This window comes from Rana temporaria, chromosome 2 (assembly GCF_905171775.1).
Source record: "Rana temporaria chromosome 2, aRanTem1.1, whole genome shotgun sequence".
Classification (NCBI taxonomy): Eukaryota; Metazoa; Chordata; class Amphibia; order Anura; family Ranidae; genus Rana; species Rana temporaria.
In genome coordinates this window covers 388,296,674-388,322,724 of record NC_053490.1, presented here as the reverse complement: position 1 = coordinate 388,322,724, position 26,051 = coordinate 388,296,674, and the positions used below count along the sequence as shown (strand labels likewise).

Sequence of the window (26,051 nt, the reverse complement as noted above, 5' to 3'; positions counted from 1 at the left end):
CGGAAAAGGGTTAATACTGCCGGCAATGCACCTCTGCAGAGGCGCATTGCCGGCGGTATTACCGCGGTGTCCCATTGTTTTCAATGGGAAGGAGCAGTAAACACACCGCTCCAAAGATGCTGCTTGCAGGAGATTTTTTTCCTCCCGCCAGCGCATCGCCTCAGCCTTTGGCTTTCACATTAAAAATGCTGGGGCAGGATTATTTCAGACGTTATTTATGCACTATTTTTAGTGCTAAAACACCTGAAATACGCCTCAGTGTGAAAGGGGCCTAACTGGGGTGTTCACACAAGAACCCTTCCCAGGTGAACTTGTTCCCTCATACAGGATTCTGAACCTAAGATTTGCACTGCATGTCAGATTAGGATTCTTTAGTATTTTTGCTATATCTTGTTGATGAAGACTTCTTTTTCTTTACGACATCAGCAGACACAGCCCTTTGGCCTTGTACAAACAGGCAACAGCTGTGTAAAGCAATCTATAACAAAGCATTTGAAAAGCTTTTATTAGGCTATAAAAGTAAATTTAGCTCAAATTTTGGGATGTTAAAGCATGCTTATTCAGATGGGCAATCAGACCCGTCCACTGATCTCAGTTTCTGTGTGTGAATCCACCTCAGAAGTGTGCAGGCAACCCACAGAAGGAGATGCAAACACAGCGGATGAATAGACACAGTGGCATCCTAAAATCTGATATGTAGGCAGGAGCTGCTGCACAGATCTGAACACACAGGAATAGATTTACTGAAATTGGAGCCCTCAGAATATGGTGCAGCTATGTATGGTAGCCTAGCCAATCAGCTTCTAAGTTCACCTTGTTCAATTAAGCTTTGACAATAAAACCTGGAAGCTGGCTGGTTTCTATGCAGAGTTGCACCAGATTTTGCTTTCTCCACTTTTAGTAAACCCGCCCCCCCCCCAGTGTCTGCGCTTGGATCCTAACACCCACTCCTACCTGCATGTAAACTTTTACATGCGACTGTGTCCATGCACCTGCAGCATCTGCATCAACTGCTTTGGGTTGTCTGTATGCATTTCAGAGGTTGATTCACACACAGTGGGTCAGATCTGACAATGAGACTGATCTCCAGCCTGGATGAGCCCAAAAAAGCTTCAACAATGCTGCTGGAAAAGTGCTGAAAGTTGTGCAAGCACTTTGTAAAAGTTTGGTATGAACACTGATCAGGTCTTACCACATGCGCAACACAATCCCAATACATAGACAAAAGAAAAAAGAGATTTTTAATACAGCTTACCTGTAAAATCTTTTTCTTGGAGTACATCACGGGACACAGAGCGGCATTCATTACTATATGGGTTATATGGAGTACCTTCAGGTGTAGACACTGGCAATCTTCAAACAGGAAATGCCCCTCCCTATATAACCCCCTCCCATAGGAGGAGTACCTCAGTTTTGTAGCAAGCAGTATGCCTCCCAAAATGGTCCTCAAAAGAGGGGTGGGAGCTCTGTGTCCCGTGATGTACTCCAAGAAAAAGATTTTACAGGTAAGCTGTATTAAAAATCTCTTTTTCTTTATCGTTACATCACGGGACACAGAGCGGCATTCATTACTATATGGGATGTCCCAAAGCAATGCTTACAATGAGGGGAGGGAGAACATCTCCAAGACAAAAGGATTTAATTTAGAGATATACTCAAATCATAATAAATCCAACTTAGAGAAAAATAATCTTAAATTTTAAATTTAACTCAAAAAAAGAGGAGCCCCCGGAATCCGAGGGTCTCAAACTGCAGCCTGCAGCACTGCCTGCCCGAAGGCAGTATCAGTATTCCTTCTTACGTCCAACTTGTAGAATTTTGTAAATGTGTGGACAGAAGACCAGGTTGCCGCCTTGCAAACTTGAGCCATAGAGATCTGGTGGTGTGCTGCCCAGGAGGCGCCCATGGCTCTAGTAGAATGAGCCTTTAATGATACTGGAGGAGGCAACCCTTTCAAGCCGTAGGCCTGAGTGATCAATTGCTTAATCCACCTAGAAATGGTGGACTTTGCAGCTGCCTGCCCCTTCTTGGGCCCATCCGGCAGAATAAACAGCACATCTGTTTTCCGGATCTTCTCTGTAGCTTTAAGATAGGCCTTCATGGCCCTGACAATATCCAAGGTATGCAGCAACCATTCCTTTCTGGAAGTAGGTTTAGGGAAGAAGGATGGTAATACCAAATCCTGGTTCAAATGAAAACTGGATATGACCTTCGGTAAGAAGGAAGGATGAGGGCGGAGAACGACCTTGTCCTTATGAAATATAAGATATGGTTCCTTACAGGATAAGGCTGCCAGTTCCGAAACTCTTCTTGCGGAAACTATGGCAACCAAAAACACCAACTTCCTTGTCAGTAGAACCAAAGGAACTTCAGCCAACGGCTCAAACGGTTGTTTCTGTAAACTCGACAGAACAAGATTTAAATCCCACGGGCAAAGCGGGGATTTAACTGGAGGTTTAATACGTAAGACCCCTTGAAGGAAGGTCTTAACCAGCGAGTGGGTGGCCAGTGGCCGCTGAAACCACACTGACAGGGCAGAAATCTGTCCTTTGATTGTGCTTAATGCCAATCCTTTATCCACTCCTAGCTGGAGAAAACTTAAAACTCTATCTATGGTGAACTTGCGAGGAAGCCATAGCTTGGACTCGCACCAGCCTATATAGGCCTTCCAGACCCTGTGATAAATCACCCTAGAGACCGGTTTCCTGGCTCTGATTAGGGTAGAGATTACTTTCTGAGACAGACCTCTACCCCTGAGAATCAAGGATTCAGCTTCCAGGCCGTCAAATTTAGATGCCGTAAGGCAGGGTGGAGGATCGGACCTTGCGATAGCAGGTCTGGCCTTAGAGGCAGAGTCCAAGGGTTTCCCACTACCATCCTTAGGATTAGTGAGTACCAAGCCCTTCTGGGCCATGCTGGAGCTACCAGGATAACTGGTATGTGCTCCACCCGGATCCTGCGCAGCAGGCGGGGTAGTAACTGGAGCGGGGGAAACGCATAAAGAAGCTTGAACTGATGCCAAGGGCAAACCAGAGCATCGGTTCCGCAGGCCATCGGATCCCTTGAGCGGGACATGAACCTGTCTAGCTTCTTGTTGAGTCTCGATGCCATGATATCCACGTCCGGCACTCCCCATCTTTGGCAGAGTGCTTGAAAGACTTGTGGATGCAGAGACCATTCCCCCGGCCATAGAGTCTGGCGGCTTAAGAAGTCCGCCTGAAAGTTGTCCACTCCGGGAATGAATATTGCCGATATGCAGGGCACATGAGCCTCTGCCCATAGGAGAATCAAGCTCACTTCTCTCTGAGTGGCCTGACTCCTGGTCCCCCCTTGGTGATTTATGTATGCCACTGCCGTGGCATTGTCTGATTGAATTCTCACCGGGAGCCCCTGCAATTTCGACGTCCAAGCCCTGAGGGCTAGTCGAACAGCTCTGAGCTCCAAGATGTTGATGGGTAAAAGCTTCTCTAGCTTTGTCCAAATACCTTGGCGAGTGGAACCATCCACAATCGCTCCCCAGCCCGTCAGGCTGGCGTCTGTGGTCACTATCTTCCAAGCCACTGGGCTGAAAGACCTCCCCTTCAGTAGATTCTGAGGGTCTAACCACCAACACAGACTTTGTCGGACTCTTGATGAGAGAGGCAACGGGATATCCAAGGCCTGTGGCCTTCTGCTCCATGCTGACAGGATGGCTGCCTGCAGGATGCGAGTGTGGCTCTGGGCGTATGGCACCGCCTCGAAAGTAGCCACCATCTTGCCTAGTAATCTCATACATAGGCGAATAGTCGGTTCTTTCTTGCTTAGAACCAGTAGGATTAATTCCTTGATGGCTTTGACCTTCCTCAGAGGTAGGAACACCCCTTGTTGTTCTGTGTCTAATCTCATGCCGAGATATTCCAACTGCCTTGTGGGCTGGAATGCTGACTTCTCTCGATTTAGGACCCAGCCGAACCTCTCGAGGTATTGGACCGTGAGGGCCACTGCTCGTTCCAAGCCGGGAGACGAGTGGTCTATGACTAGGAGGTCGTCCAGGTATGCTAGGATCGTGACCCCTTGGATCCTTAGCTTGGCTAGGATTGGAGCTAGAACCTTCGTGAACACCCGGGGGGCCGTAGCCAACCCGAAGGGAAGCGTCACGAATTGGAAATGACGCGAAGCCACCATAAAGCGTAGATTCTTTGATGTGGCTGATAAATTGGAACATGAAGGTAGGCATCCTTTATGTCTATGGACGCCATGAAGTCGTCCTTTTGGAGTGTGGCAGCTGCTGACCGCACGGATTCCATCCGAAATGAGCGGACTTTTAAGTATGCATTTACCATCTTTAGGTCCAAAATTGGCCTGACATCTCCATTGGGCTTTGGGATGATGAATAGGTTGGAGTAGAAACCCAGCCCCTGTTCCAGGACTGGTACCTCTACTATCACTTCCTGGGAAAGTAGATGATCTAGAGCCGACTTTAATGCGGCTCCTTTCTCCAGATCGTTTGGAATCCTCGACTCCTGGAAATGAGGAGGAGGAAACCTTAGGAATTCTAGCTTGTAGCCTGTGGCCACGGAAGACCGTACCCACTCGTCGGGAATGCTGGCTTCCCAAATCTCCGAAAAGAGTCGCAGCCTTCCCCCCACCTTCGTGGGTGGGGGCGCCCCTTCATGAGGTAGACTTGGGGGCTGGTTTTGCCGGCTTGCGAAACCACTGCCTCTTGCCCCTAACAGCCTGTCCTCTTGATCTGCTGTTGAAGCCGAAGTTTGTTCTTGCAGGAGGCCGTCGATACTGCTTGGCATTAGAGGGCCCCTGCCCAGGGGAGGACTGTCGTTTAAACGCAGGCCCCTGAACCCTCTTCTTAGTTGGCAAGAGAGTACTCTTGCCGCTTGAAATGGTCTGAATGTATTTATCTAAGTCCTCTCCGAAGAGCCGTCCTCCATGGAAGGGAAACCCTGCCAGGAGCTTCTTGCATGGGGGCTCAGCCTCCCAGCTTTTTAACCATAAGAGTCTTCTCATATGGATAAGGGATAATGATAAACGTGACGCTTGTTGGATAGAATCCTTGATTGCGTCTACCGTAAAACATATGGCTTTAGGGACATCCGAAAATTCTTCTGCCTGCTCGGCAGGAATAAATTCAAGCATTTGTTTAAATTGATCCGATAAAGCTTGAGCGACTCCAATCGCAGCCACGGCTGGCTGTACTACTGCCCCTGCAGAAGTGAAGGAGTTCTTAAGTAGGGCTTCCAAGCGTCTATCAACTGGATCTTTGAAAACCTGTACGTTTTCTACAGGACATGTTAACGATTTGTTAACACATGAGATGGCTGCGTCTACTGCAGGAGAAGCCCATCTCTTGGAAAACTTTTCTTCCATAGGATATAAGACAGAAAATTTCTTAGGTGGAAAGAAAACCTTGTCTGGTTTGTTCCACTCTTGGAACAAGACTCCCTCTAAGAGAGGATGGATCGGAAACACAGCCCTGCTTTGAGGCGCCCTCAGTGAGCCCAAAGCTGAAACCGTCGATACCTGGAGATCTGGTACAGGCAGGTTGAATGCCTTATGGACCAAGTCCGTCAAGCCCTGAATCCACCAGCTCTCCCTCAGGGAGACTGCCCCAGACTCCTCTGTATCCGGATCTTCGATCCCTGAACCTACTTGGTCTCTGTCCAATAGGTCGTCCAATTCCCCAGAGGAAAGGACCTCCTCTTCCGAGGGTCCGCGCACGGGTGACGGAGATCTATTCCGCTTACTACCCCGCATGGCTGCGGCTATCATTTCTCCCATGCTTCTCCGCATCTCATTTAAAGAGGCGAGTAACACCTCCTCCGTGACCACCTTAGGGTTGGGTTGACTCGCGTCAGCTCTAGCCCCAGACCCCGATGGCCCAACGGCTCCCTGTGGGGAAAGCAGCGGCATAGCTCTATCCGAGACCTCAGACTCTGCGGGGGAATCCCCACCTTTTGTACCCTCTGATCTTGATGCCATGGTACAATACCGAGGTACACCTGCTACTTATTGGTACCTGGGACTTATAATAGTTAAATGCCCAAACACCTGTTTGGGGGAAAAAAAAAAAATGTTTCCTCTACCCTAGATGACACTTTTTTTTTTTTTTTTTTTTTTTCAAAGAAAAACTTTTCTTCTCCTTTTTTTTTTTTTTTTTTTCAATCTAGGCAAGAAAAAACATTCTATCCCCCTGAGTAGTATTGCCAAAGAAAAGACTATGAGATGGAAAAGAAAACCAGCCTATTCCTAGGCTAAACCACAATCTTCTGAAGACTGTAGTATTCTTTCTGGCCACTGTGTGTCCTCAGCGCCCCGTGCTTCCCTCCAGTCCTTCCTCCCTTAAGCCAGAGAAATGAATGAGCTGTGGCATCTAAGGAAGGGCCGCCCCTTCCTTTAAACCACTGACCCGCCCTTCCCCCCCCAGCTAAAACGGCGCCAAATGCGTCTATAACACGTGCACGCGCACCGCGCGCGCGCCCGCGACGGGGGGGGGGGTTGGGAGGAAGGGCCTCTCTGTTCCTGCAGCCGCAGGCCTGTGAACACACGAGGAGGTCAGCGTTTTGCCTGCCTTGCAGGCATGAGGGAGAGGACTGGATAGAGCATCGCCTGGAGGCTTGCAGGTAAGCATAGCTCTCTGACACACACATACACTTGTACATAAAAGGCCCCACTCACAGCTTTTCCAACACTACCAGGGAGGTCACCTTTTATGGGGAAATATAACATATAGAGCCATCCTATCTTCATGATATGTGACTGGTTTGCCAGATGCAATGCATAACCTTAGGCATGTCCCCTGTGACCTCCCAGAAAAACTTGCTAAGAGCCAAGCCCCGCAGGTTTTTCCCCTTACTTACCTGCTCCATGCCGCAGGACTTTGCCAAGCAAGAGGTCCAATCTTCCCCCATCTCCGTGGGGATGTCTAGACCTTCAGGCCCTGGGAACCTTCTTCTTCCATGAAGGATCCACTGTCCTGGGCCCATACAGCACCCTGGCAAACAGAAAACATTAGGCGCCCCAAAGGTTTCTAAGTTCTGGGCCCAGGGTCCAGCTCTCTTTAAAAAGAAAGCATTATGGGCTATACCCCAAGGGTTTGGGGTCCGGTTACTGACCACTTTAGCGCGCAGGCTTTTTTGGACAGAACCGGTAGCTCACCTAATCCCAAGGATGCGGAGGCAAGCTAAACCATGACTAACACCTAAGACACTGGCGTAAAAACTGAGGTACTCCTCCTATGGGAGGGGGTTATATAGGGAGGGGCATTTCCTGTTTGAAGATTGCCAGTGTCTACACCTGAAGGTACTCCATATAACCCATATAGTAATGAATGCCGCTCTGTGTCCCGTGATGTAACGATAAAGAAAAGCAGTTCTCTACAGTGTCTGCTCACACCACCATGTTGTATTAAAGTGTACTGAAAAAAAAAATGAGGCAGATCTGGATCAAACTAAGTGGATAAAACATCTTCTAGCCTAAGAAGACAACACATGAGACACCGTTATACAAACCTGTGCCGCTTGAACCAATTTGCTAGGCTCTCAAGAACGCTGACATTACCCGAGGGACTTTACCCTCTTCGGTATCCACCACCATCCTTCCCCCACCAAGCTCCTTTTTAGTCTTACCTCCCAAATATATACAGATTGTTTTCCTTCTCCCCGTTTATCATCTATCTCCCCCCCCCCTTTTGTTGTTCCCTCATCATCATCCCTTTAAATATACAGGACTAGCCAGGAACCACTGTACGCCCTTACTTATGATTGGGACTTCTACATCATTATACTCGATCTTTTAACCTAGATTCCTGAAAGATCCCACAATATGCCCAAGCTGAATAGTGTCCATTAACCTATGTGGAGAACATATTTTCACATAACTTCATCAGAATATTCTCATGGCTGACCCTTCTCTTTACATCTGCTTAGACATTCCACATGTATATTTACCTTTTCCTTTGTCCCTTCTTTATTTGCTGTTTTTGTATTTTATCCTTGTTACAACTGCAAAATTCAATAAACTCAGATTAATAAGAGGTAGGAAACATTATATTGTACTAGAGAACACATGTAAAAGCAAAGTAATGCAAAAGACAGGCCCCAAAACAAATACACTGTGATGGACATGTGCTGACATCTGTGAGTACACATGGAGTTAGACTTAAAATTTTAGAAAGGCTGCTTTATTTTAGATTGTTGGTTTGACGTTTCTTTAGTGTCTGAGGTAGTAACTGCTCCATGGTCTTAGACGGGATGTTGCACGGTCAGTCCTACACAGCAGCATGTTACAAGGAGGGACTCTAACCTTATCTCATCTCAATATGGAAGGCTGTGGCTGGGGAACTCGGCCTTTCCATCACTGGACTATTTGGGCCTAGTAGTCCGGCAGTTACCATTTGCAGTATAGAGACTGTGGGGGTCGGAGGGGGGTGTATGAGGATACCTTCCGGACACAGGGCTGGCATTTGGATAACTGTTCATCACCACATCAGTCATTCAGAGTGACTTATCCTAAACAGGGCAGCATGAAGGGAGCAATAGTCTGCAGTGACGCAGTTCACTAAAAATACAATCTTTGCTGTGCCTTATTGTCAGAATCAAATCTACTAAGTGCTAATTTCTATGGGCATCCGTGTCATCACACCTTACCCAACTCTACCCAAGAAACACCTTTTTTATAATAAAAATACTGCAAGGTAAAGCAAGGACACTCCTCATTGTGTCTAAAAAAATGGAAGTGTGACAGATGGATGAATGGAGGGTCAGACAACACAGTGATTGATCGTTTGAACTTGTGCCCAGAGTGCACCGCTACACACACACACACACAAAAAAAAAATCTTTATCCAATCTGACGGGCCCTTGCACTACATACTAGTTGGTAAAGGGGACTTATGTGTGGTGAGCTTTAGAGTCACCATGCACATTACCATCTGGCTACAGGTCAAATTTAGATTTTCCAAAAAAATATATTTGGGGACCTACCTAATGTATCCAATCTGGTAGGCCCTTGAACTACAGCCGTGGCCAAAATCTTTTAGAAAATGACACAAATATAATTTTTCACAAAGTCTGCTGCTTCAGTGTTTTTAGATCCTTTTGTCGGATGTTACTATGGTATATTGGAGTAAAATTACAAGCATTTTATACATATGAAAAAAAAAAAAAAAAAAAAGAACTCCAAAAACAGGTTATGTGTATTATGCCAATGTTTTTTTTTTTTTTTAACAATAGATTTTTATTGAAAGTATTAACTTAACAGTACAGATTAAAATTGTCACATTAATCCAATGTTTTGATACAGTATGATTAATAGCTATGCCTTTCTCTTTGCATAGGCCAACTCTATCTGTGGCCAAGATATAGAGGTCCTGGGGAAGCTATAATTGTGAAACACGTCGACCTAGCAGCAATAGCGTCACATAAGACTAATAATTCACATATTATATATGTATCGAGCTAATGTTTTTCCTTTTAGAAAAAGTATGTTAAACAATTTTAACTATTGTAAAAAGACAATATTTTATCTATTGGATTTTCATTGTCCTCTTCCGGTACCACCATGGCCCGTCAGCTGTTCTTTTCTAAATTTCTAAGTATCTTATAGGATGAAGTACCCATGTAGCCCATAATTCTCTTAGCAAGCATTTCATAAGTGTCAAAGGCTTTGTTTGACAATTACATTAATTTAATATTTGCAGTGTTGACCCTTCTTTTTCAAGACTTCTGCAATTCTCCCTAGCATGTTGTCAATCAACTTCTGGGCCACATCCTTACTGATGGTAGCCCATTCTTGCATAATCAATGATTGGAGTTTGTCAGAATTCAAGGGGTTTTTTGTTCACCCTCCTCTTTAGGATTGACCACAAGTTCTCAATGGGATTAAGGTCTGGGGAGTTTCCTGGCCATGGACCCAAAATGTTGATGTTTTGTTCCCCAAGCCACTTAGGTAACACTTTTACCTTATGGCACGGTGCTCCATCATGCTTGAAAAGGCATTGTTCATCACCAAACTGTTCTTGGACGGTTAGGAGAAGTTGATCTCTGTGAATATTTTATACCATTCTTTATTCATGGCTGTGTTCTTAGGCAAAATTGTGAGTGAGCCCACAACTCCCTTGGCTGAGAAGCAAAACCCACATATGAATGGTCTCAGGATCCTTAACTGTTGGCATGACACCAGGACGGATGGTAGCGCTCACCTTTTCTTCTCTGGACGAGGTTTTTCCAAATGCCCCAATCAGAAAGGGGATTCATCAGAGAAAATTACTTTACCCCAGTCCTTAGCAGTCCAATCCCTGTACCTTTTGCAGAATAGCAGTCAATCCCTGATGTATTTTTCTTAGAGAGAAGTGGCTTCTTTGCTGCCCTTCCTGACACCAGACCATCCTCCAAAAGTCTTCACCTCGCTGTGCGTGCAAATGCACTCACACCTGCCTGCTGCCATTCCTGAGCAAGCTCTGCACTGGTGGTCCCCCGATCCCACAGCCGGACCAACTGTAATTCCTGGACTTTCTTAGCCGCCCTGAAGCCTTCTCCTCAAATGGAAATGTTTTTTTATGGGATTACGTTAATTTTCATGGCAAAAAGACACTTTGCAATTAATTGCAATTCATCTGATCACTCTTCATAACATTCTGGAGTATATGCAAATTGCCATCATAAAAACTGAGGCAGCAGACCTGGTATAAATATATATTTGTGTCATTCTCAAATAGTATGGCCACGGCTGTACATAGTTTTTAGCAGATCTAAAGGAGTGTACAATGAGATCATAAAGTGCATGGTGAGCTCAGGACAGCACTCTTTTTTTGGTGCAGCTCACAGGCATGCGAGATATGATAGAAATTGGTCTCCAATGGTCAGAAAAAAAAATATGCATCTCACCACCTTAAAGTGGAATTCCAGGCATCACCCAACTAGTTTTAACGCCACTTATTCGCCCTTCTAACACCTAGTCTGACTACCCTGTGTAAAAATATTATTAGGTTGCTCTAGTCTGGTCATGTGATTCAGCTCCCCTGTGTCAGCCACTGTAGGGGAGTGGAGGAAGCGCCCGCAACAGATAAGCCATTGAAGCCTAAATTATATATGTATGTAGCTGCGCTATTAGTATAATTTCAGTTTATTTTAAATTATTGTATTGTGTGATAACGTCGCGCAAAATTGATCAAGTTTTAATTACCGTAATAGTGCAGCAATTAGTAGTAAATTTACAATGAAGTGGGGTTTTGTTTTCTCCATTACCATTCGTTGTTTTTTTTCTGAGACGTTTCATTGTCAGATAGAGACACTTCATTGGATACTCTTTCTCCAATGGAATTGTCTTCCCATATGCTACCTCTTCGCTAAATTGAACGGTATCTAAAAAAGTTGAGTTCACCAATTCCCTGGATAAGCTCCAGGTGTATGTGGAACATCACACATCTATCCCTCCCTCTATTCAATCCTCAGCTTCCTGTAGCCTTCCCAATAAATCGTCCTATTTCTGGTAGCCCATAGGTCTAGAAGTGTCATTTAGTCACTTACGAGTAGGTTTATGCTTTTTAGTATAATTTACTCTTTATTACTTTACTTCCACTCCTAAGGTCCCTTTCACACGGCACCCCTGTGAAGCAGGATTCCACTTGCTCAACTGGGATCTCTCTGCTGATCCCCGCTGAGCAGACAGGTTTTGGTAAATGTAAAGGAAAATTGTATAGTGTATGGCCAGCCTAAGGATCAATAAGCAGAGCTTTGTATTGTTGCAACTACTGTTTTTTTGTGGCGTATATCATATGATGTGTGCTACAGTTAGTAGATTCTGAAGGTGGTTATGCTCTTCTTCCAATTCCTTTGCATGTGTTTTGTATTTACTTTTCTCTGAAAATCAATAAAAATCGAGCAAAAAAAAAAAAGGGGGGGGGTCCCCTTTTAGCCAACTGGTTCGGACCCGGAAGTAGGGTTGCCACCTGTCTAGGACTCACCCAGACAGTCTGGGTTTTGAATCATGTGACAAACGTGGCTCAGAACAGGGCCTGACAGGGGGGGGGGGGGGCGAGTGGGCACTATGTGTGCCGCATTACTATTCTCTTTATAGCGCCCAAAGGTGTCCCTGGTCTGTTATCCTATAGTGCAGTGATAGCCAATCTTGGCACCCCAGATGTTTTGGAACTACATTTCCCAAGATGCTCAATAAGAATGAGCTCAGGCGTGTTCGTAACACCACGTGCCCGCACCTGCCAGGAAGCTGACAATCTGCAGCGCTAATCACAGGTAGTGAGACATTTCCCGATCCGCGGTGCCACAGATTGGGAAATGTCTCACTACCTGTGATCAGCGTTGCGCGGTGTCAGCTTCTTGGTAGGCGCGTACAGTTGAGCATTAAGGATGAGCTCAGGTGTGTACGCAACTCCACTCGCCCACCAGGAAGCTGACACTACACAGCGCTAATCGTAGGTAGTGAGACATTTCCCGATCCGCGGTGCCACAGATTGGGAAATGTCTCACTACCTGTGATCAGCGTTGCGCGGTGTCAGCTTCTTGGTAGGCGCGTACAGTTGAGCATTAAGGATGAGCTCAGGCATGTACGCAACTCCACGCACCCACCAGGAAGCCGACACTACACAGCGCTAATCGTAGGTAGTGAGACATTTCCCGATCCGCAGTGGCACAGATTGGAAACCTGTGATCAGCGCTGCGCGGTGTCAGCTTCTTGGTAGGCGCGTACAGTTGAGCATTAGGCTCCTTTCACATTGGGCAGTGAAGGTGCGGTGACGGTATAGCCGCGCTATTTTTTGCGCCGATATACCGTCGTATTTACCGCGGTGCGGTTTTAACCCCCACTAGCAGCCGATAAAGGGTTAATACCGCCCGCAATGCACCTCTGTAGAGGCGCATTGCGGGTGGTATTACCGCGGTTTCCAATTGATTTCAATGGAAAGGAGCGGTAAACACCCCGCTCCTATAACGCTCCAAAGATGCGGCTAGCAGGACTTCTGGAGCGGTCCTGCTACCGCACCGCTTCAGTGTGAAAGCCTTCGGGCTTTCACATTGAAGCCTGCAGGGCACAATTTTTTCAGGCAGTATAGCAGCGCTATTTTTAGCGCTGAACCGCGTGAAAAACGCCTCAATGTGAAAGGGGCCTTAAGGATGAGCTCAGGCGTGTACGCAACTCCACGCGCCCACCAGGAAGCTGACACTGCACAGCGCTAATCACAGGTAGTGAGACATTTTCCAATCCGCAGTGGCACAGATTGGGAAATGTCTCACTACCTGCGATCAGCGATGCGCGGTGTCAGCTTCTTGGTAGGCGCGTACAGTTGTGCTTTAAGGATGGGCTCAGGTGTGTTCGCAACTCCACGCGCCCACCAGGAAGCCGACACTGCACAGCGCTAATCACAGGTAGTGAGATATTTTCCAATCCGCGGCAGCACAGATTGGGAACCTGTGATCAGCGCTGCGCAGTTTCAGCTTCCTGGCGGGCACGTGGAAGTTGCGAACACGCCTGAGCTCATCCTTAATGCTCTACTACACTGCAGAGTACATGAGCATCATAGAAAATGTAGTTCCAAAATATCTGGGGTGCCAAGGTTCACCATCACTGCTATAGTGTATACTAAAAAAATAAACATAAAATGACTGTGCACTGCTAAAGTGCTTGGGTTTGGCTTGAAGAAAACCCGTACCCAGAAGTAGGCAGTTGTAAACACAAACAAGTCCGTTTACACCCGTCTCTCCATAAAGATGCATGAACTATCTGAAAACTGATGGGCAGACCCGATCAGATCGCCCGTGTGAAAGGGGCTGTACATGAAACAAGCATCCAACCCGCTACAATGCCAAGGGGCTCCACTACCAGGGCGATGTGGTCACTTTCCTGGAGTTAGTAAAGCTCAAATCATACACGTCATTTTACACATCTGTAAAGAGAGAAGTACAAAGGCATTGTACATAATGACTACGAGGCATGGACATACCGCCTATTTACTGACAAGGTAGGAGCCCGGCTCACCTACACGGGTCAGGTAAGGAGCACAGCTCACCTACACGGGTCAGGCTTGGCCGGGCACGACGTGCCGATAAAGGGCGGCAACCTACGCCTATACGAAGGACACACACACTGCAGCACAAAGCTACAACAGCCGTACAAACATCACGATAAACACAACTCCCACTCTCCTCACCTACTCTGCTTCCTCGCCCGCCGGAACCGCGTCACCCGGCCACACCCCCGCACATGCGCAGTTTGTGCTGTGTATTTTTTTTTTTTTAATATCAAAAACTTTATTAACACTTGGCAAACTGTGCTTAACGGACGTGAGGATCCGCGGCCAGCTTTTGTTAGGAATGTATTGAAGTACTGTAATATGTTAGCATGTGTTCATTGGCAAGTGGCACAACTAACAAGTGACGTAATGAATTCAGGCGGAGCTCTTGTCTTGTCGCACAATAAGCACTCCAGGGCTCTTTCCCATGATGCCTTAGCTTCTCTGCATCTGATTTGCATGCGATAAATTGCTTGAGGAAGAGGCTGTTTTCGGTTAAATACTTGTTAATTTTAACTGTAAATAAGATTTTTAATAGTTGTGATAATATCATGAGATATATAATTCACACCTAAATAAAAAAAAAAAAAATGAAAGTCGCCATATTCTGAGAGGTGACCTCGTACATACTCCCCGTTTTCTCGGACAGTGTAACGTTAAAAAGGGCTTTTGCTGTTTTCAGCACATCGTGGACTCCTTTTAGGAGTTCGTGGTGCGGAATCGTCATCAAGAGATTTCGAAGGCATAATTTTTGTAAATCGGACTGCCTGTGATCGTTATTCCGGGCGTCCTCACTACTATGGTAAAAAATAGTTTTTTATAAAGAGGTAAACCTAGGTTTAGAAACATATCACTCTCATTGAGGCAAAGGCATAATGAGACAACGGCGCCTGTGATTTTAGTAAATATCTCCTAAACCATTAAAGGTTAGGAGATATTATAAGCACCTACAGGTAAGCCTTATTCCCCGTACACACGATCCGAATATCGTACAACTTTTTTCTCTTTATAGTCGCAAGTGGAAATTGCATAGGTTATTAAAGTCACGAAAATTCTCGTACGACAGAAAAAAAAATCGGAAGTGATGTCATGTGTTGTAATGTATTTGTATTGTATTTTCGGACGACAACTGTACTGACTAAACGAAAATCGTACAATCTGGCATTGTACAAGAAAAATATTCATGCTTGTCCGATCGAATAATATCGGATGAACTGCCGTGATCGGCTCTCGAAAGTAGTGTACACACGATCCGAAAATCGTACGATTTTTTTTCGGACAGTATTCGGATCGTGTGTACGGGCCATTAACCACTTAAGCCCCGGACCATTTTGCAGCTAAATGCCCAGGCCAGGTTTTGCGATTCGGCACTGCGTCGCTTTAACAGACAATTGCGCGGTCGTGCGACGTGGCTCCCAAACAAAATTGGCGTCCTTTTTCCCCCACAAATAGAGCTTTCTTTTGGTGGTATTTGATCACCTGTGCGGTTTTTATTTTTTGTGCTATAAACAAAAATAGAGCGACAATTTTGAAAAAAATGCAATATTTTTTACTTTTTGCTATAATAAATATCCCCCAAAAACATATATAATAAAAAAAAATTTCCTCAGTTTATTCCGATACGTATTCTTCTACCTATTTTTGGTAAAAAAAATCGCAAAAAGCGTTTATCGATTGGTTTGCGCAAAATTTATAGCATTTACAAAATAGGGGATAGTTTTATTGCATTTTTATAAAATTTTTTTTTTTTACTACTAATGGCGGCGATCAGCGATTTTTTTCGTGACTGTGACATTATGGCGGACACTTCGGACAATTTTGACACATTTTTGGGACCATTGTCATTTTCACAGCAAAAAATGCATTTAAATTGCATTCTTTATTGTGAAAATGACAATTGCAGTTTGGGAGTTAACCACAGGGGGCGCTGTAACATTTAGTGTTCACTTTGTGTGTGTTTACAACTGTAGGGGGGTGTGGCTGTAGGAATGACGTCATCGATTGAGTCTTTTTTTTTGAAAAGCCTATGGCGTGTGAACACACCCAAAAAAACTTCACCCGGTGCAGAAAAAATGTGCACACACATAAAGAGTGTTCACAAAAACGTGCAGACGGGTGCAACGTCAAGTGGTCCTCCTGTGAAGAGGGACCCAAACCCTGATCCCCCAGGGCGTTAGGCTCCAGACGGGGACTGAGGTACTGTGGTCCGAGCAACCGAAGCCGACACGGACCCAACTTCCTCGGAGGGACTGCCGAAACAGAACCCTCCCAGTACTAGGTGGGGCTCCCCCGAAGGGAGACCCCATGAGAGCAGGCGAACTAAGCCAGAAGGCCATGTCCACCCACTCCCAAGACGTTCAGGGCTGGCCCGAGGACCCGCACCCTACTAATCACACAGTGACAAAACGTGCACAACAAAAAAAGACAAAAAAGTGACAAACACAGGCTTAAATAAAATAAAGTGGGGGAAGGGATAGTGGAGAGGAGAGTGAACGAAGTGGCCATTGTGGTGAAAAAATGACCAGGCCCTCCGGCCAGGAATAAAAAATTCCTCCGGTCCTAGCCAAAAGGCCCGGCCTAGGAGGCAGGTGCTAAAAAAAGCGTGTATCTATTTACTAGTGTAGGGGGGTGTGGCTGTAGGACTGACATCATCGATTGAGTCTCCCCTATATAAGGGATCACTCGATCGATGCAGCGCCATAGTGAAGCACGGGGAAGCCGTGTTTACATACGGCTCTCCCCGTGCTTCAGCCTCGGGGAGCGATCGCGACGGAGCGGCTATAAACAAATAGCCGCGCCGTCGTCCCGGATCGCTCCCCGAGGGAACCCAACCGCCGCGTGTAGCGGGGGGGGTCCCGATCGGACCCCCGACCCACGTCTAGGCAGGCATGTACAGGTACGTTGATGTGCCTGTCCGTGCCATTCTGCTGACGTATATCTACATGCGGCGGTCGGGAAGTGGTTAAATTCAAATGAGGATAGAGGTGGGGTTTTTTTTTTCTGTTTTTTTTCACCTCAATAGTATCACCTTGGGGGGGGGGGGGTGAAGGAGATGGTTAAGTCACCTAAAGTGGGAAGTAGGCCAAAAGGACCACTAGAAAGTAAACATAGTTGAAGATATTCTCTTCATCACAAGGTATAATTATATATAGATACACATTAACACCAGGGCCACTAGTTGCCTCTTATGAGGTGTTGGGAGGGAATTACACCTCCCTTTATTTTACAGGGGTAAATCTCTCCTTTTTTTTTGACTTTCTAACTATTTACACTATGTTAAGTTAGTTGGGGAAAAGGCCGATACACATAATCACAGGAGATAATAGTCAAACACTAGGCACAAGGCTAACTAATATATATATATATATATATATATATATATATATATATATATATATATATATATATATATATATAATTTTTTTTTTTTCACAAAAAAAGAAGACACAAGGGCCAATAGTGGTCTCGTGGAAGTAGGACGGGGTTTTTTTTCCTTCTTTTTTTCTCTCCCGCTCCACTTTTTTCACGGGATATAGAAGGACACAGTGGGCACAGAGTAGACATACTCCACTGTAGCGAGGGGTGAGGCAGAGGAGGAGAGGTGAATTTTTTATTTTCTTCTTTTTTTTTTTTCTCTCTAGAAATAATAGAATAATTGATAGTTTTTTTTATATGACAATCTTAGATTTTCCCTGCAATGTTAAACTGTTTCTAGCAAGTAAATGACGGAAAATAAGAATGTATAATGTTGTAAGGAATATGCCGGGCTGGGCAGGGTGACAGGTGTGTCATATAACTTAGCAGCCCCTACGGGCGTACGTACTGCTACACAAGTTTATTACCCTCAATAAAAAAAACTAAACTAAGTACTGGACTGTTTCTTGACTCTGAAGTGACTGTAGAGATTTGGTGTGCCTGGCTGTGCAGGGTGGGGGGATCCCAGTTACTTGCGGCTCTTAAGGGGGTGCGCTACATATACAGTATCTCACTAAAGTGGGTACACCCCTCACATTTTTGTAAATATGTTATTATACCTTTTCATGTGACAACGCTGAAGAAATTAGTGTAAATTTGCAGTCACCTCAAAATAACTCAACACACAGCCATTAATTTCTAAACCGCTGGCAACAAAAGTAAGTACACCCCTAAGTGAAAATGTCCAAACTGTGTGGCCACCATTATTTTCTAGAACTGCCTTAACCCTCTTGTGCATAGAGTTCACCAAAGCTTCACAGGTTGCCACTTCCGCTCCTCCATGATGACATCACAGAGCTGGTGGATGTTAGAGACCTTGCACTCCTCCACCTTCCATTTAAGGATGCCCCACAGATGCTCTATAGCATGGGTGCTCAACCTGTGGCTCTCCAGCTGTTGCGGAACTACAATTCCCATGAGGCATTGCAAGCCGCTGACAGGTACAAGCATGTCTCCCAAAGGCTGAGGCATTATGGGAATTGTAGTTTTGCAACAGCTGGAGAGCCACAGGTTGAGCACCCATGCTCTATAGTGATAAGGTCTGAAGAAATGCTTGGTCAGTCGACCACCTTTACCCTCAGCTTCTTTAGCAAGACCGTATTTGTCTTGGAGGTGTGTTTGGGGTCGTTAACATGTTGGAATACTGTCCTGCAGCCCAGTCTCCAAAGGGAGGGGATCATGATCTGCTTCAGTATGTCACAGTACATGTTGGCATTCATACTTCCCTCAATATATTGTAGCTCCCCAGTTGCTGGCAGCCCTCATGCAGCCTCAGACCAAGACACTCCCACCACAATGCTTGACTGTAGGCAGGAAACACTTGTCTTTGTACTCCTCACCTGGCTGCCGTCACACACGCTTGACACCATCTGAACCAAATAAGTTTATCTTGGTCTCATCAGACCACATGACATGGTTCCAGTAATCCATGTCCTTAGTCTGCTTTTTTTCAGCAAACTGTTTGTGGGCTTTCTTATGTATCATCTTTAGAAGATGCTTCCTTCTGGGACGACAGCCATATAGACCAATTTGATGCAGTGTGCAACGTATGGTCTGAGCACTGACAGGCTGACCCTCCACCCCTTCAACCTCTGCAGTAATAGAGAAAGAAAACCGCCGCTCCAGACAAATGCACTTCAGCGGTGAGTATGGTTCAAAACCCGATGGGTGCAGGCAATGCACAAAGCATAAATAAGAGGGAGGAGATGATGGACAGCCGCACTCCAATAAAAAATGGAGTCTTTTATTCCAGTAAAACGAAAACTACAACAGCAAAAAAAACTGCAAACAGTGGGGTAACAGAACTGACGCGTTTCACATCGATGACCATCGATGACCGATGCTTACTCACAGCTATGAGTAAGCATCGGTCATCGATGTGAAATGCGTCAGCTCTGTTACCCCACTGTTTGCAGTTTTTTTTGCTGTTGTAGTTTTCGTTTTACTGGAATAAAAGACACAATTTTTTACACTTTATTGGAGTGCGGCTGTCCATCATCTCCTCCCTCTTATTTAACCTCTGCAGTAATGCTGGCAGCACTCATACTTCTATTTCCGAAAGGCAACCTCTGGATATGATGCTGAGCATGTGAACTCAACTTCTTAGGTCGACCATGGCAAGGCCTGTTCTCAGTGGAACCTCTCCTGTTAAACCACTGTATGGTCTTGGCCACCATGCTGCAGCTCAGTTTAAGGGTCTTGGCAATTTTCTTAAAGCCTAGGCCATCTTTATGTAGAGCAACAATTTTTTCCAGATCCTTAGAGAGTTCTTTGCCATGAGGTGCCATATTCACCTTCCAGTGACCAGAATGAGAGAGTGAGAGCGATAACACCAAATTTAACACACCTGCTCACCATTCACACCTGAGATTTTTTAACACCTGGGGAGGGAAGATGGCTAATTGGGCCCAATTTGGACATTTTCACTTAGGGGTGTACTCACTTTTGTTGCCAGCGGTTTAGACATTAATGGTTGTGTATTGAGTTATTTTAAAGGGAAAGAAAATGTACACTGTTTAGACAAGCTGTACACTCACTACTTTACATTTCAGCAATGTAATTTTTTCAGTGTTGTCACATGAAAAGATATAATAAAATATTTACAAAAATGTAAGGGGTGTACTCACTTTTGTGAGATACTGTATGTATAAATATCTAATCCAACGAGGATGGACACCACTAAGTGAAGAGTCGATATATAGCATCAACCTGCTGATATTTCCAGCTGATGTTATATAGCGAGCATCACTAAATGGCAGACCGCGGGCCACGTCCGCCACGACCGAGGCACAGTTCCGCCTGACCTGCTGCGATCCTGCTATTTAGGAGCCGACTCTCCCCCTCAGCCGTCGCCACAGTAGGCTGCTGTAGGCATCAGCAGGCAAGATAGTTCTGGACAATGGTGGAGCTGCAAAACAGCAGGTGATTGGCTGCTAGGCGTTCCTAGCAACCAATCACAAGCTTATTACCAGGAAAAGTTGTGCAGCTCCTGTGCTCCATTCAGAACTGTCCTGCCTCCTGACATAAGCTCTAGACCTGCTGTGTCTGCCGTGCTCAGCATTGTTTAAGGTAAGACAGGGGAGAGGACTATGCCACTGGGGTCAGAGGAGAGGAAAATAAAGGAGTGGGGAGTGATATAAAGTGGGGGCTGAGGACAGAATTGTAGGGGGGGGGTGATACTGATACTCATACCTCCCAACTTTTTGAGATGGGAACGAGGAACACCTACCCAAAAGTATGTAGGCATAGGACACACACCCTGTCATGCCCCCTTAGGCCCCATACTCACGACCAAACATGTCTGCTGAAACTGGTCCGCGGACCAGTTTCAGCGGACATGTTCGTTCGTGTGTAGGCAGTAACGTACTGAATTCCAGCAAACAATCGTCGGCCAGACCGTTTTCCAACGAACAACTGTTTCCTGGTCTTGCTTTAAAACAGTCTGCTGGAATCGTGTCCGTCAGACATGTTCGGTCGTCTGTACACAAAAGCAGCGTACAAAAACCCCGCGCATGCTCAGTCCAAATGAGGAGACGGGAGCGCTCGTTCAGGTAAAACTCGCGTTTCTTTGGGATATGGCACATTCGTCATTACAAACCTTTTATTCTAGCAAGAGAACAATGTCTTAAAAAGGCGCACTAAACCACATTTTCAAGCCTCGTTTTATTAATTCTTCTCTTGCTAGAATAACCCCGTTCTCTTGCTGATGCAATTTCAATAGAGTTGTCCCATACTGAAATGTCACATTTCTTGCTTGTGATGTAATCCTTTAATAATGTTTTCTCTGCCAGACGTGTGTTTTGGTTGGTGGTCCTCCATAATTTAGAGTAGTCATTTTTGTAAAGGAATGTGCATTTATTTTTATTTTTTTGTTGTTTCTAGTTATGTCACCATTTAAACTAATTTTTTTTTACATGTTTTTTTCAAAATTTTTTTTTTTTTTTTTTTTTTTGGTGTTTCATTAGAGAATATTAAACCATGTTGGCACACCAAATGTCCCCCCCCCCCCAAGGAGTGTGTCCTTTGTAAATTACCCATTGTATATTTATTAAAGGTTTGCTGCCTAATAATCCCCACAGTATAACAAACAATAGACATGTTTTCAAATGAAAGCAAAAAGCCTTTTATTCAGGCAAATGTCATCACAAAAAATAAAAAGAACGGCAGCACTAGAATAGATAGCAAACTATATGCAAACTTGCATTTCCAACATGGTGAAGGATAAACTTCCAAGCCTCAGGAGCCAAACACAAAAATATGAAGCAGCAGCACACAAACAAAGGAACCCAAACTGTGGTAGTACAAACAAGATGTCCTTTATGTGGAAGGAAATGGAAGGCAGAAAATCAACGTTTCCTCCTCTTTCCAGCCTTCCCTCCAGGCAGCCTTCCAGCGGATCGAACACGGGGTCTTGCAGGTGGGGTTGATGTGGCAGCAGGAGGATGGTGTTCCGCAAGCCGGGCCGGGTCACATAGCCCAGTGTCTGGGGTCAGCAGGCCCCTCTGCATCCACCAAAGGACCTGGTTCATCAGGGCCTTTGCCAGTCTTCTCTGGTCCTCCTCCCCTTCATTTAAATCATGGGCCAATGAGGCACTGAAGGCCTCTGTGGGGTTGAGGGGGGCCCTCATGATGGCGCTTGCCTCCTGGATCATGCGGAGGCTTGCCTCCTCCACAGGCCTCAACTGCCTCCTTCGGCCTGATGGCCTCACCTGGGGGGGAGAAGACTGGCTGGTGGTGGTTCTCCTGGCCGGGTGGACCTGCTGCAGGCCACTGGGCCCAGCCTCCTCCTGGCTGCCACTGACCCCGGCCTCCTCCTGGCTGCCACTGACCCCGGCCTCCTCCTGGCTGCCACTGACCCCGGCCTCCTCCTGGCTGACAGACACCTGAGGATCTGCCACCTCCTGGCTGATCTCTTCTTCCTGTGTTGAAAAAAAAGGAATTTTTTTACAATTTCGCTAAATAAAACCACACTCATTTTCATGTTTTTCGTTTAGTATTTTCTGTTCATTATTACTTGAATACACTCTACTTCTGACCCCTGCAGTTGTCATCTCTGACACCTATTTGTCTGAACACCTTTTTTTTGGCTTTTTCCCAGCTTGGTTTTTTTTTAACAATATCTAATCATTAATCCACCAAGAATTATTTACGCCAGAAATATAGAGGAAACTACTATACCTCCTCATCGAAGGGTGGCAGATCTGCATCTCTGTCAGCCAGGCCCTCTTCCTCCGACTCTGCAGGGCTGTGGTCATCTGGGGAAGGTCCGCTGGAAGGTAGCATGGAGGAAAGGTTGGAAGAAAGACTGGACATCGTTTTCCTGCCTTCCATTTCGTCCCGCAAAAAAGCCATCTGTTTATAATACCACAGTTTGGGTTCCTTTGCTTGTCTTGCTGCTGCTCCCGATTTTTGGCTTTTATTAGCTTTGTATGCTCTCCTGTATGTGCTTCTGAGGTTGGCAAGTTTATCCTTCACCATGTTGGCAGTGCATCCTGGCACCCAAGTTTGCATATAATTTGCTAGCTCTTCTAGTGCTGCCGCTCGTACCTCTTTATTGCAATATAAAGAGTGCTTTGAATTCCACAGGATGGGCGTCTCCTGATACTTTTGGAGTAAGGCCTCTATAGATTCCTTGCTTTGTAGGAGGTCCATTGTATTTTTTCAAAAATTATATTTCTTTTTGAGTCTAGATTACAAAAACATAAACCACAGAAAAATAAATATTCCAAAGGATCAGCGTTGACCTTGATCTAATATGTGTCTTCAAATTTATTACCTATATCTAATTACAAACACAGTCTCTCTTGTTTAAACAATGATTGGCAGCTCGGCCGCATTGCTTGTAACAAACATTGATTTGCTAGATGCAGAGCCATTGTTCACATTGCAGTAAATAATTTTAATATAGAAAAATAAACAATGCTTACAAATGACAGTTTTCATCTAGGCACTCTTTCATGTGTAAATCTCATGCCCCTGACAATGGATGACATAAAAGACACTTCCTAATGACCTCTGTACAACCAACACTTGAACAATACTTTGCCTGATCTGAATACACCATTCAAAAACTTGTCAATGAGGTACAGCATTGTTCACATCTCTATTTTGTGAGGTGTCCAAAAGCATTTGTAAACCAAAATAACATTGTGGTACCCCATAGACAGAATAGCTTCAAAAGGGTGCAACCAACAGCCCAAACCCCCATCCCATGTGTCTACATTTTCAAGGCCTCTGCTGATCACATTTTTAATTTCCTTACCTTCCTGTCTCTCGCTCCTCGTTTTTCACGCTCGCCTAATTACCGCGTAAGATGCGTAATCACGGCGTAAACCTTTTAAACACTCCGCGTATTTATTAAACCCCGCCCTCGTCACCTTTGCGAGGCCCCTAATCAATGAGTTTAGGAAATATGGCGTTAACTGTGTATGTTCTGGATGCGCTCGAAGATTCTCCGCGTAACCGACGTAAACACGTTGTTTGCATTCTCTACACTCCGCGTATGTATTAAACGCCGCCCTCTTCTCCACCCATGGCGTAAGAATTCATCTTTTCCACGCCCATAATCTCTGTGGGAAAGGAAAGATGGCGATGTCACACGAGCGGGCACGATGCTCTCATGCCACAAGTGAAGGGACAGAGGCAGGGACGTCCCGATCAAGGAAAAGAAGATATAAAGCCACTAATATGCGGTTCCAGGAAATGGTGGAGTTAGTTTACATCATGCGAAAGAAGGACTATGATGGTGAATTAGGGCCATACAAGACCCCTAACCGCCGAAAGGCACATATTATGGACAAGGTGGCGAGGAGAATGCAGAGGATGTTTGGGATCACCAGGTCCAAGGAACAGCTGAGGAAACGATGGTCAGACTTAAAATTGAGGGAGCCACATCAGATGAAGAAAATACTTAAAATTCTGCGTAAAAGTAAGTAAATATATATTGGGGTTGGGGGGGGGGTGATTGTCTGCAATAATGTGTTGCCATGTATATTTCACCATCTGCCTCCTTGGCCTGCTTGTAATTTTAAAGACATGTTGTCATTTATTTTTTAGGACATAAATAACTACATATTTACAAATAGTGTTCTTAGTAAACCACGTAACATCACATAGTTTCTCAGAAAGGCTCGGTTATTCCAGGAACAACACACCTGGACATGGCTCACTGGCCAAAAACTTTGTTTGTAAACATTGTGTAAAAGCTAGTTCTAGAAAAAAAAAGTATGAGAATGGGAAAGGCAAACAGGATTCATTCTAAAAACAGTGGTAATAAAGCAGATGTTTTCACATCTGCAATGCAGAGCACCTGTGTCTCCCCAAATCAAAAATGGGTTTTGGTAGGGTCTCCCAGAAATACAGTTTAGGGGGGACATCCATGTGTGTCACTTTGCTAAAAAGGGGCAGGATCAGAGCTTGCCATATAGAAGTAATTGCAAAATGTAGGTTTGGTGAAAGATAAAAGTAAATAAATGAAAGCATCTTCTAAGCAATGTGTGCGATTTATGCTCTCCAATATCTGTGTGCTGATGAGTCTACATTTATTTTGGTTTATTTCAGGGGAAAGAAGTCGCCAGCATTTGGAGGAGGCAGAGAGGGCCAGACAAGGCCAAAATCTGCCATCTCAACATGTGGAGGAGGAGGAGGATGTGGAAGGAGAAGAGGATGTGGAAGGAGAAGAGGATGTGGAAGGAGAAGAGGATGTGGAAGGAGAGGAGGATGTGGAAGGAGAGGAGGAAGGAAGAAAGGAGGAAGGAAGAGAGGAGGATGAAGTAATTTTGGACTTAGAAGTTATAGCAGATGAAGGGCAAGTGGCGGAAGAACAATTTGGCGAATTGAAAGAAGGTGGATTGATGGATGAAGGAGGAGTCCAAGATGATGGGGAAGTGGTGGAAGAAGGAGGAGTGATAGAAGATGATGGGGAGGTGGTGGAAGAAGGAGGAGTGATAGAAGATGATGGGGAGGTGGTGGAAGAAGGAGGAGTGATAGAAGATGTCGAAGAGGTGGAAAGGAGAAGCCCATCAGGTCAGTGTCACCCTAGCGTGATTCAAAAAAACATATGTAGATAGGCCTCATCGAAAAATAATGTTGTAAATGCCATTTTTAATTTTTTTTTTAGGGGAGGAGGATGGTGTGCCAATATTTTCACGTGCAAGTGCTGCTATAATTATTCAGCAGGTAATGGAGTGCAGCACTGAAATGCACAATATGCGTGAAAGGATGTTTCTCATGGAACAGAATGTAACAAATGTCCTTTTGGAATGCAGCACGGAAATGGACAATATGCGGCAAAGAATGATGGTCATCGAATCTAATTTTAAAAACATTATTGACATGATGGGCCGTGTCAAAGACTGAAACACCCCCCGCCCATCCCCCGCCCCCACAAACATTTTTACAGTTTGAATAATGAATACGCCAAAATTTGAAGATACACACACAGTGTGCCAACATGTGCTATCTGCCATCACAGAATATCTAATGTCTTTGCTTTGTGGGTCCAACCCCCTCCTCCATCCTCAAGTAGTTGAGAGGAAGGGTTTGCTCCCACAAAACACAG

General features: G+C 45.3%; 1 protein-coding gene and 1 non-coding gene across 6 annotated transcripts in view; one reads left to right on the top strand and one right to left on the bottom strand.

Annotated features, from left to right (window-relative positions):
* Positions 1-14,246, bottom strand: part of TAF12 (TATA-box binding protein associated factor 12) — a 43,725-nt gene extending 29,479 nt beyond the window's left edge. Inside the window, exons 1-2 of one of the 5 annotated variants that reach the window (XM_040337968.1) lie at positions 14,156-14,246; positions 7,941-7,994 (exon numbers count right to left, since the gene is read on the bottom strand). The gene's annotated coding sequence lies outside the window, so the exon portion shown is untranslated. The other 4 variants (XM_040337969.1, XM_040337965.1, XM_040337967.1 and 1 more) reach the window with 4 other exon arrangements.
* Positions 14,247-14,675: 429 nt separating this feature from the next.
* Positions 14,676-14,810, top strand: LOC120929801. The gene has a single exon (XR_005747499.1). It is a non-coding gene; the product is annotated as a U11 spliceosomal RNA (small nuclear RNA).
* The last annotated feature ends 11,241 nt before the right edge of the window (positions 14,811-26,051 follow it).